The sequence below is a fragment of the Mytilus edulis genome, chromosome 12 (genome assembly GCF_963676685.1).
Source record: "Mytilus edulis chromosome 12, xbMytEdul2.2, whole genome shotgun sequence".
Taxonomy (NCBI): Eukaryota; Metazoa; Mollusca; class Bivalvia; order Mytilida; family Mytilidae; genus Mytilus; species Mytilus edulis.
In genome coordinates, this window is record NC_092355.1 from 39,705,431 (window position 1) to 39,716,217 (window position 10,787).

Here is a 10,787-nt window from a genome sequence, read left to right on the forward strand (position 1 = left end):
ATTAAATAACTTTTTTATGATTCAAGCGATCACCAGAACCACGACTTTGGAAAATATCAATTTCCGGATTTTATAGTCATTTCCTGTCCGTGTACTGATCCAATTTTCATTTCATACGAAAACATATGACGCCGTTGTTTTTGCATACAAAAATCGCAAAGTAATCGGAAACAGTAAAAAATCGTAGTAAGCCTTGACAAAAAACTAGATTCCTAAAATCAATCTACAGGACATACTTTTTAAATTTGAGTAAACACATGAATAAAAACTCAACAGTGAAAACCGTAAGCAGTGAAAATTGTTATTAGTACGAAAACACATCACACGATGATAATTCATGTATTCCACAAAGCAAGCTTAGTGTCTCTTCAAAGACAAATATATATATATGTCGTGTACATGTTATTATTTTGTACAGGTTATTACTTGTAGAAACATGTTATATAAGTAATTACTTATATCATACATCATACAAGTTATTACTTGTTTAACAATTGTACAAGTAATTACTAGTACAGTTTTTACTGAGAAAAAGATAATAACTTGTACAAATCATTGTTCTACCTTGGCCTATTTGATGTTCTCAACAAATCGTTTTCCTTTAAACAAATAATTTATGACTAAAACCTAATGGTATGAATTTTCAACATTTTTGTAATTTTTGTATAACAAATATATGAGCAAAACTTCAAAAAAGTAAAAACTAAAGTGTAAAGATGGAAAACAGTGTAGAATAAAATATCATGATGACATAATTAACTTGACGAAACTCTTCGAATTATTTGGTATTCACACGCGTAAGATACACGAGAGAATATTTGTAATGTAAAGGAAGTCAAATTAAGTTACAAAAAGACAGCCCTTCTAAGATATTGCTTACAGCAGTCTGTTGTTTTGAATGTAGCAAACATTGAAAAAATCGCAAAGGAGACGATATTATTTATTATTGTACAATTGATGAACTTTACCCTATGATAAGAACAGCGAATTCCAAAGATGATTAAAGGAAATCTAAAAGATTCAGAGACAATGTTAGACATACCAGAGAACACTGAGGTTAATGTCATGAAAGCAGTTCAATTGATTTTAAGTGGTGACCAAGGCCATCTTTACCGCAGTTGTCCGGTGGCTGTAAGACAGGCAAATGTAATTGCAAAAGATTGGGCATCTTATTGTGTAATTCCTGATGTCATGCTTCTTTGTCTTGTACAAACAAATGGACTATTTGATCTATTATGCTTTGAAAATAAATGGTAGAAAGGTTTTATTTTATTTTTGCTTCTAACGACTTTGTCACTTTGCACCATACATCCGTATGTGGCAACACGCTGTTTTGCTAAATTTGCTCATGAAGTCATGTTAGCTTATCATGTTATATCTGTCGTTTGTCTGTAATCTTCTAACACACAAAAAATAATACTAATACATGTACATAGTTGAAAAAAAAACACAATATAGATTTATGAAAACATACGTTGAATGATAAAAAAAACAAATAAATATTGGTAAAACAAAATACCCAACAATTGACAAAAAAAATCACAAACCAAAAGAAAGGAGTTTTTGAATAAAACATTTAAGGCAAAAGAAGAAACAAATATAACTCAAAGGTGTTGTGTTGTACAAGTTATTATCTTTTTCTCAATAAAATTTGTAAAAGTAATTACTGGTACAATTATATTTGTACAAGTAATAACTTGTATGGTGGCATCATACCAGTAATTACTCTTACAAAGTTTTTTTACAAGTAATAACCTGTACAAAATAATAAAATGCACAGGACATATATATATATGTCTAGCGGGACGGCTGCAGTGCAGGCGATTTGGTGTCACGATATCACAGTAGCATGGGTTCGAATCCCGGCGAGGGAAGAACCAAAAATTTGCGAAAGCAAATTTACAGATCTAACATTGTTGGGTTGATGTTTAGACGAGTTGTATATATATATATATATACAACTCGTCTAAACATCAACCCAACAATGTTAGATCTGTAAATTTGCTTTCGCAAATTTTTGGTTCTTCCCTCGCCGGGATTCGAACCCATGCTACTGTGATATCGTGACACCAAATCGCCTGCACTGCAGCCGTCCCGCTAGACCACACGACCACCTGGGCTCTCAAAAAAGAGCTTTCGGTGGGCATGTGTTACCTTTCCACGTCAGTTTTAATCTAGCGGCGTACTACAGTACATGATATATAAGGCATGAAGATGTTATTGTTACAGATCAGCTAAATTATCTATAGTAAAGGATCCTACAAATTAATGTAAGATACAGTCACAGAAAATAATTATATTCATAAGTACGTCTGAGTCAGTGACAACCCTACAACAGATGTATCCATCGGATCGCCATCAATGATGGTGATACATGGCTGTGTACATAATGTATATACAACTCGTCTAAACATCAACCCAACAATGTTAGATCTGTAAATTTGCTTTCGCAAATTTTTGGTTCTTCCCTCGCCGGGATTCGAACCCATGCTACTGTGATATCGTGACACCAAATCGCCTGCACTGCAGTCGTCCCGCTAGACCACACGACCACCTGGGCTCTCAAAAAAAGAGCTTTCGGTGGGCATGTGTTACCTTTCCACGTCAGTTTTAATCTAGCGGCGTACTACAGTACATGATATATAAGGCATGAAGATGTTATTGTTACAGATCAGCTAAATTATCTATAGTAAAGGATCCTACAAATTAATGTAAGATACAGTCACAGAAAATAATTATATTCATAAGTACGTCTGAGTCAGTGACAACCCTACAACAGATATATATATATATATTGAATGACTTGTAAAGGATATTTGCATGTTTCAAGGTATTTGAACAAATGATGATTAATTGCCTATACATGTATAAAAATATACTTTACATTTAGTAAGTAACACTGTTAACATATATTTGCTAGTGTGTGCTCAAAACTACTATGCATGTTCCACAAAATTATATTATACAGTTGTTAATAATTGAATTATACCTTGTATATAGATATAGGAAGATGTGATATGAGTGCCAATGAGACAACTCTCAATCCAAAAAACAATTTATTAAAGTAAACCATTATAGGTCAACGTGTGGCCTTCAACACGGAGCCTAGGTTCACACCAAGCAGCAAGCTATAATGGGCCCCAACAATTAGTAATGTTAAACTATTCAAACGGGAAAACCAACGGTTTAATCTATATAAAAACGAGAAACGAGAAACACGTATGAACTACATCAACAAACGACAACTACTTTACATCAGTTTTCTGACTTAGGACAGGTGCAAACATTTGCAGCGGGATTAATCGTTTTAATGGTACCAAACCTTCTCCCTTTTCTTAAACAATAGTGTAACATCTCAATATAGAACAACACACTATAAAATATCAATTGGATGGCTTTACTCAATAAAAAAAACCGCATATTAATACACAATGAACGAATCAATTTGATCTTCGATACCTCAATGCAAATTTCTTGTACATATTATATAGAGAGAGCTTATATAGCCTGGCCTGTTGCTCAATCATTTTCTTATCTTAGTGAATAAAATAAAATTAAATGCGTATTTGCTCGATACAAAAGTATCAATTCTCTACTTTCATCTCAGCATTGTTTTGTTGTGCTACTTTAGTATTGAAATACCCCTATTTCTAGCATTTTAACCTATTATGTTTGTTTGTTTTGGTCACACATCGTTGTCAATAAAATGGAATTTGATGCGACTGGCATACAAGTGAGATGTTTTTCTAGCTATTAACAAGGTTTAATCCACTTTTTTCTACATATGAAAATGTCTGTGCCAAGTCAGGAATGGGATAGTTGTTATCCATTCATTTGATGGGATTCAGCTTTTGTTTTCCAGAAATGATTAGGTATCACCAATTGAAGACTGTAACAGTTATTTGTATCAATAACCAGTGTAAATGTATGTTGATTGTTAATCTCAAAACGTGATGTAAACCTCCGAGGGTATCATTAGATCAGTAGTCAGTAATTCGGAACTGAGATGAATTATAGCAGCTATTTTTAAACCGTCCGTTTTAAAATTTTTAAACTAAGATTTCAACTCCCTAATGCTAAGTTTACCTCGAATGGAATTGACTAATGTAAGTATAAAAAAGGAGATGTGGTATGATTGCCAATAACCCAACTCATCACAAGAGATAAATGACACAGACATTAACAACTATAGGTCACCATAGTGCCTTTAACAATGAATAAAGTCCATACCGCATAGTCAGCTATAAAAGACCCTGAAACGACAATGTAAATCAATTCAAACGAGAAAACTAACAGCATAATTTATTAACAAAAAATGAGCGAAAAACAAATACGTAACAAATCAACAAACGACAACCACTGAAATACAGGCTCCTAACTTGGAACAGGCACATACATACAGAATGTGGCGGGGTAAATCATGTTAGTGGGATTCCAACACATTCCCCTAACCTAGGACAGTGGTGTAACAGTACAACATAAGATCGAACTATAAAAATCAGTTGAGAAAGGCTTAACTCATCAGATGCATACAAATACAAATACTACACAGAGTGGACGTGGCCGGGTAGTTGTATATCCCAACAACAAAAAGACACTTAGTACAGATCTGTGAGTACTTGCAGTTCCTGACAGGTAGTTCAAAGCTTCTAACAACTTATAAAAAAAATCATGCATATAAGAATAAATTATCAATCAGTACACATACAACGTCCAATAGATTAAGTTTACGACGTCATCAACACTCAGAGAAAAAACATGAACTTGTGCAATGTCATGTCAAGATACAGGTATCAACAGATTGTAAATCCATGAATGTGTATATGTATATAACAATAATATTTAGTTTGCTTTTAATCAATTGTGACAAAATCAATATTAATAACGATAAAAACAATATTCAATTATGTCCTTATGAGAGTCACTGATGAGTCTTATGTAGACGAAACGCGCGTCTGGCGTACTAAATTATAATCCTGGTACCTTTGATAACTATTTACACCACTGGGTCGATGCCACTGCTGGTGGACGTTTCGTCCCCGAGGGTATCACCAGCCCAGTAGTCAACACTTCGGTGTTGGCATGAATATCAATAGTGTGGTAATTTTTATAAATTTCCTGTTTACAAAACTTTGAATTTTTCGAAAAACTAAAGATTTTTATATTCCAGGCATAGATTACCTCAGTTGTATTTGGCACATCTTTTGGAATTTTGGATCATCAATTCTCTTCAACTTTGTACTTGTTTGGCTTTATAAAAATTTTGATATAAGCGTCACTGATGAGTCTTATGTAGACGAAACGCGCGTCGGGCGTACTAAATTATAATCCTGGTACCTTTGATAACTATTTACACCACTGGGTCGATGCCACTGCTGGTGGACATTTCGTCTCTGAGGGTATCACAAGCCCAGTAGTCAACACTTCGGTGTTGGCAGGAATATCAATAATGTGGTCATTTTTATAAATTTCCTGTTTAAAAAACTTTGAATTTTTCGAGAAACTAAGGATTTTTATATTCCAGGCATAGATTACCTAAGCTTAGTCGTATTTGGCACAACTTTTTGGAATTTTGGATCCTCAATGCTCTTCAACTTTGTACTTGTTTGGCTTTATAAAAATTTTGATATGAGCGTCACTGATGAGTCTCATGTAGACGAAACGCGCGTCTGGCGTACTAAATTATAATCCTGGTACCTTTGATAACTATTTACACCATTGGGTCGATGCCACTGCTGGTGGACGTTTCGTCCTCGGGTGTATCACCAGCCCAGTAGTCAACACTTCGGTGTTGGCATGAATATCAATAATGTGGTCATTTTTATAAATTTCCTGTTTACAAAACTTTGAATTTTTCAAAAAACTAAGGATTTTCATATTCCAGGCATAGATTACCTTAGCCGTATTTGGCACAACTTTTTGGAATTTTGGATCCTCAATGCTGTTCAACTTTGTACTTGTTTGGCTTTATAAATATTTTGATATGAGCGTCACTGATCTTATGTAGACGAAACGCGCGTATGGTGTACTAAATTATAATCCTGGTACCTTTGATAACTACTTACAGTGTTGAATTGGTAACCTTTTAGAATAATTGTATGAAAAGGATCCATTTTGGTCGTAAATCTCTTCAACTGTTTCAGTTCTTATACATATGTGGCTTTCAAATATTCGTCCGTGATTGTTCATAATGAAAATAAACATGGAAAAATACTTTGAATGCAAGAAAGAATAACTTGTTGGGGTATTTTATTTTTATTTTGTTTAGTACATTGGTTAACTGAGTCAATCAAACATTTCATATACATCATGAAATAACGATTTGAAATTTGGACTATTTGACTAATCTAATCAGTAATCTATTAAACCTCTTTGTTTCATTTTTTTCTTAAGAAAGCAGACTTCAGTATAGAGATATATAAATTCTACAACTGCATCGAGTGTGATACGAGATTTATTCACTCGATCGAGCCACTTAAATCTTCAAATTTAAAATGCGAGGCTTGCTTACATATAAAAATTTATATATAAAATTTATATATAAAATTTAGTCCTGGTATCTATGATGAGTTGATTTACAAATAAAATCCCAACATTTAGCTGTCAGATTGTTTGATATCAAGTAAGTTGTAGATGACTTTGCAAAATTCTAACAATTGTTTATCTATCTTATGATTTAACATGTTAAACGCTACCAATATTTCCTTTGTTAGGTAGGCTCTGATTAAGTTATTTCAATAATTTGTCATATATGTTGTTAATTTCCCCTATTCACATGATACAACAGTATTTCGTTACTTATATTTGATTAGCCATAACTGTTGATATTAATACTACGTAAGCCAAGGGTTAAATTAGAAACAGTAACTAAAACGTTCAATACAAAAGAATAAACTAATGATGTAGCTAAAAGAGGGACGAAAGATACCAAAGGGACAGTCAAACTCATAAATCTAAAACAAACTGACAACGCCATGGCTAAAAATGAAATTAATGAAAATAATTAAGGATTTTTCACGTTATTTTGAGATATTAATGCCTTTATTATCATCATCAGGAACATTTTTGTTATAATATGCAGATAGTTTATCGTTCATAAATGTTTTCAAATAACATAATTAAGATGTTCGCATCTTGATAACGTAAAACAGCAATGTTATCATATATAACATGCATTTGAAACTATCATAAAACTCTTCGCAACTAGTGATACCCATGTTAAAGTTGTGGATTCTGAAGTTCTCAAAATCCTTTAAAAATATTGAAATTTTGATGAATTTCTAAAGGGCGTGTGTGGACAGCACCAAAAGGAAAAATGGCTTTATTATACTAGGAACAACCTCGTGTGCGGCCAATGCAACCCTAATATGGATTATTCTTCGAAACAGGAATTTCAGAACAATATCAAATGTTATCATTGTGAGTTTGGCTACAAGTGATTTCTTATTAGGGTTTATAGTATCTCCTTTGCATCATTTGTTGCCAGACTTTGACGTTATTGGATATGGATGCTTAGCCCATCAAGTTGTAATGATTTTTTTGCCACTTGTGTCCATCGTACATTTGTTGTTAGTTGCAGTTGAACGATTTGTTAAGATTGTAAACCCTCTGCATTATCACATGATAGCTACGAGATCCCGCGCAGTAATCTTAATTATCTTCACTTGGCTATTTCCCTTTTCTGTGAGTCTGCTACCTTTTATGGGGATACACCAAAACATGGAGTCGACTAACAACACGGATAGCGCATGTTCCGGCTTAGACATGCTACCTTGTTCATACTTGAATACTGTACTGGGCATGATTGGTTTGATTTGCGTCTTCATGACCATTCTTTACACGGTGATTATGAAAATTGCATACAGGCATGCCAAAGAATTTAGGAAAATTCGAATCCCGAAACAAAAGGGTAAGATTTTTAAATCGTCCGAATTAAAGGCATTAATTGTTTTAGTAATGACAGTGATGTACTTTGTCTTGTCGTGGGCTCCGTTTAGTGTATCTGTTATAGATGAATGTATGTCTGGGCAGATAGCCACTTATTATACACCAGCGATCTTTATAGCTTATTTTAATTCGACCGTCAATCCTTTGATATATGGAATAGGTAACAGGGAACTCAGAAATTACTTTCTTGCAAATTGCAGTAAACAAAACCGAAACGAAGTAGCACCATTTACTACGGCAATCACTGCTATCTCCATGACGGAACGACAGATAGCAGAAACCAATGTGTGAGTCAAAGGGAAAAGACTAAATATATAACATACTGGAAACATTGAATGATCATAAAGGAGTTAACATTACAGAACGATACTATAGTTATTAAAAACACTTTTGGTTGTAAAATGTATATATATATGTTATTGATTGAAACAATTGAGCTATTGTCTGTGATTTGTTTTGTTTATCTTTTGAACAGAACTACATGTTGACAGAGCAAGTTTGAAGTTCAGGATCATTGTGTTTTGTTTAATTTATTGTTAATCATAGTTTAACACAAATAGACGTGGTATGTTGTACTGTTATACCACTGTCCCAGGTTAGGGGAGGGTTGGGATCCCGCTAAGTTTAACATGTTTAACCCCGCCACAGTATTTATGTATGTGCCTGTCCCATGTCAGGAGCCTGTAATTCAGTGGTTGTCGTTTGTATATATGTTACATATTTGTTTTTCGTTCATTTTTTCATACAAATAAGGCCGTTAGTTTTCTCGTTTGAATTGTTTTACATTGTCATACCAGGGCCTTTTATAGCTGACTATGCGGTATGGGCTTTGCTCATTGTTGAAGGCCGTACGGTGACCTATAGTTTTTAATGTCTGTGTCATTTTGGTCTCTTGTGGATAGTTGTCTCATTGGCAATCATACCACATCTTCTTTTTTATATCTACATGAAGGCGCATCTCTTTTCTCTTTTCGTAATCAGACTTCGATAATTTTATTGTTTGGAAAGGCAATCTATGTCATAAGATAGTTGTAAGCACCAGAAAAGTGAACTAAATTATAATCATAATTATAGATGATGAGAAGTGTTTTGTTCACCTTAATGGCACTTGTATATACACAATACCAAATTACCTTTATCTTATAGTAAGCAGGATCTGGGATATAGTACTTAGGTCTCGTGCAATACTGAATATACATTATTTTCTTAAATGCAAATCTGGTAAAATTGGAACCGTTAATGTTATCCTATAATGAAAAGGAATCAATAATAGTTATTATTCATGCCGTGAACGATCGAAGTTTAGATGATATGATCAATTCTACCATGTTATTTGAGGATAACCCACTTCTGTCCAAGGCTAGGGGATTATGAAATATCTTTGGAAAACGTCAGAAATAATAAATTGACAAGAATATTGTTAATCAGAAACCACTTTTTTTTTGTTTGTTCGGGTCATTTCAAACTCGTCCGGATACCAGGCGTAAAATGTTATACACAAGACGCGCGTTTAGGTAATATAAGACTGTATCATTGGCACTTGAATGAGCTAAAAAGACGATGAAATAAACCTATTCTGCTCGGACGAATATGTATCTGTGACGTATTTTATTTATTATGTTGTATATTTCAATGTTTGTTATGTTTATGCTACGGAATTGTCTACTTTTTTCTCATAACTGGAATTTGATTTGATCTTTCACATTGGTCATAAGGGTCTGAGAATTTATATGTTCCGATTATGGCTTAGTATTTGATAATATCTTAGGACTAGACTAGAGACATTTTTCAATCAGCTACTATCATTGGATTTTAACAGGACGGTCGTAACTTAAAGGAGGATATGTGCGCCATTTGTTCCATATTTCGCACATTTTTGCAATAGAAAATAATAGATAATATCTGTTTACAAAAATGGACAATTAATAAAGAAATCATCCTAAATATAACAACTTCGGACTTTGGTCAGTTCAAACGCACAAAATTAAGGATTGCTCTCCGTCTGTATGATCAAATGCACATATTAATTTAACAATGCAAAAATTTAACTGTCACTAGGCTAAGTAATATTTAGGTCAACAATGACAGCCATCTTTGATTGTCAATGTATACAGTTACGAAATGGAAGAAATACCCTGGTATAGCAGGAGTGAATATCCCTTTACCTGATTTCTTAGACTTTCTTTGATATATTACATCCTTATTTCAATTTTAAGTTTAAATGTACATAGAATTACAAAAGGTGCACATAATGCAGCTGCATAAATGAACATAGAAGATTGGATTTACGGACGATTAAATGTATTATAGCATGTCTTTTTTATTGATCAGTATTGTTTTCTTGTTGTCTAACCCTGAGACTATCTATGCCAATCATTGGCATTGTACATTGTATATGCTTAATTGATTGTTGGCTGCTTAACGTCCCATGGCAAATATTCCATGCATTTTCAGAAGGCTGTATACGTTTAATAAAACAAAAATTACATCACTTACAAGAAAATACGAATATGATATATTAATTCACGATACAAAATCCTGATATGCATTTGATATACAAAAGCATCTATAATAATCGTCTTTCTCTTTTCTTAATAACTGACAGTGCTACTCGTTACTTTTAATATAGAATAAAAAAAAATCATGAATCATACCTTATCAAACCTATTTAGATGTTCTATGGAAAAAATCAAATTATTACAACGTTATTGTTATTGCAAATGATACATGAACATGAAGAAGGACCGTATTTCACACATAGTAGAACAGATATGCTTACTATAACCTTTTAAGAACTTTTTTAGAAGCAGGTAATAATTTCAAAAAAAATCACGCAAAAT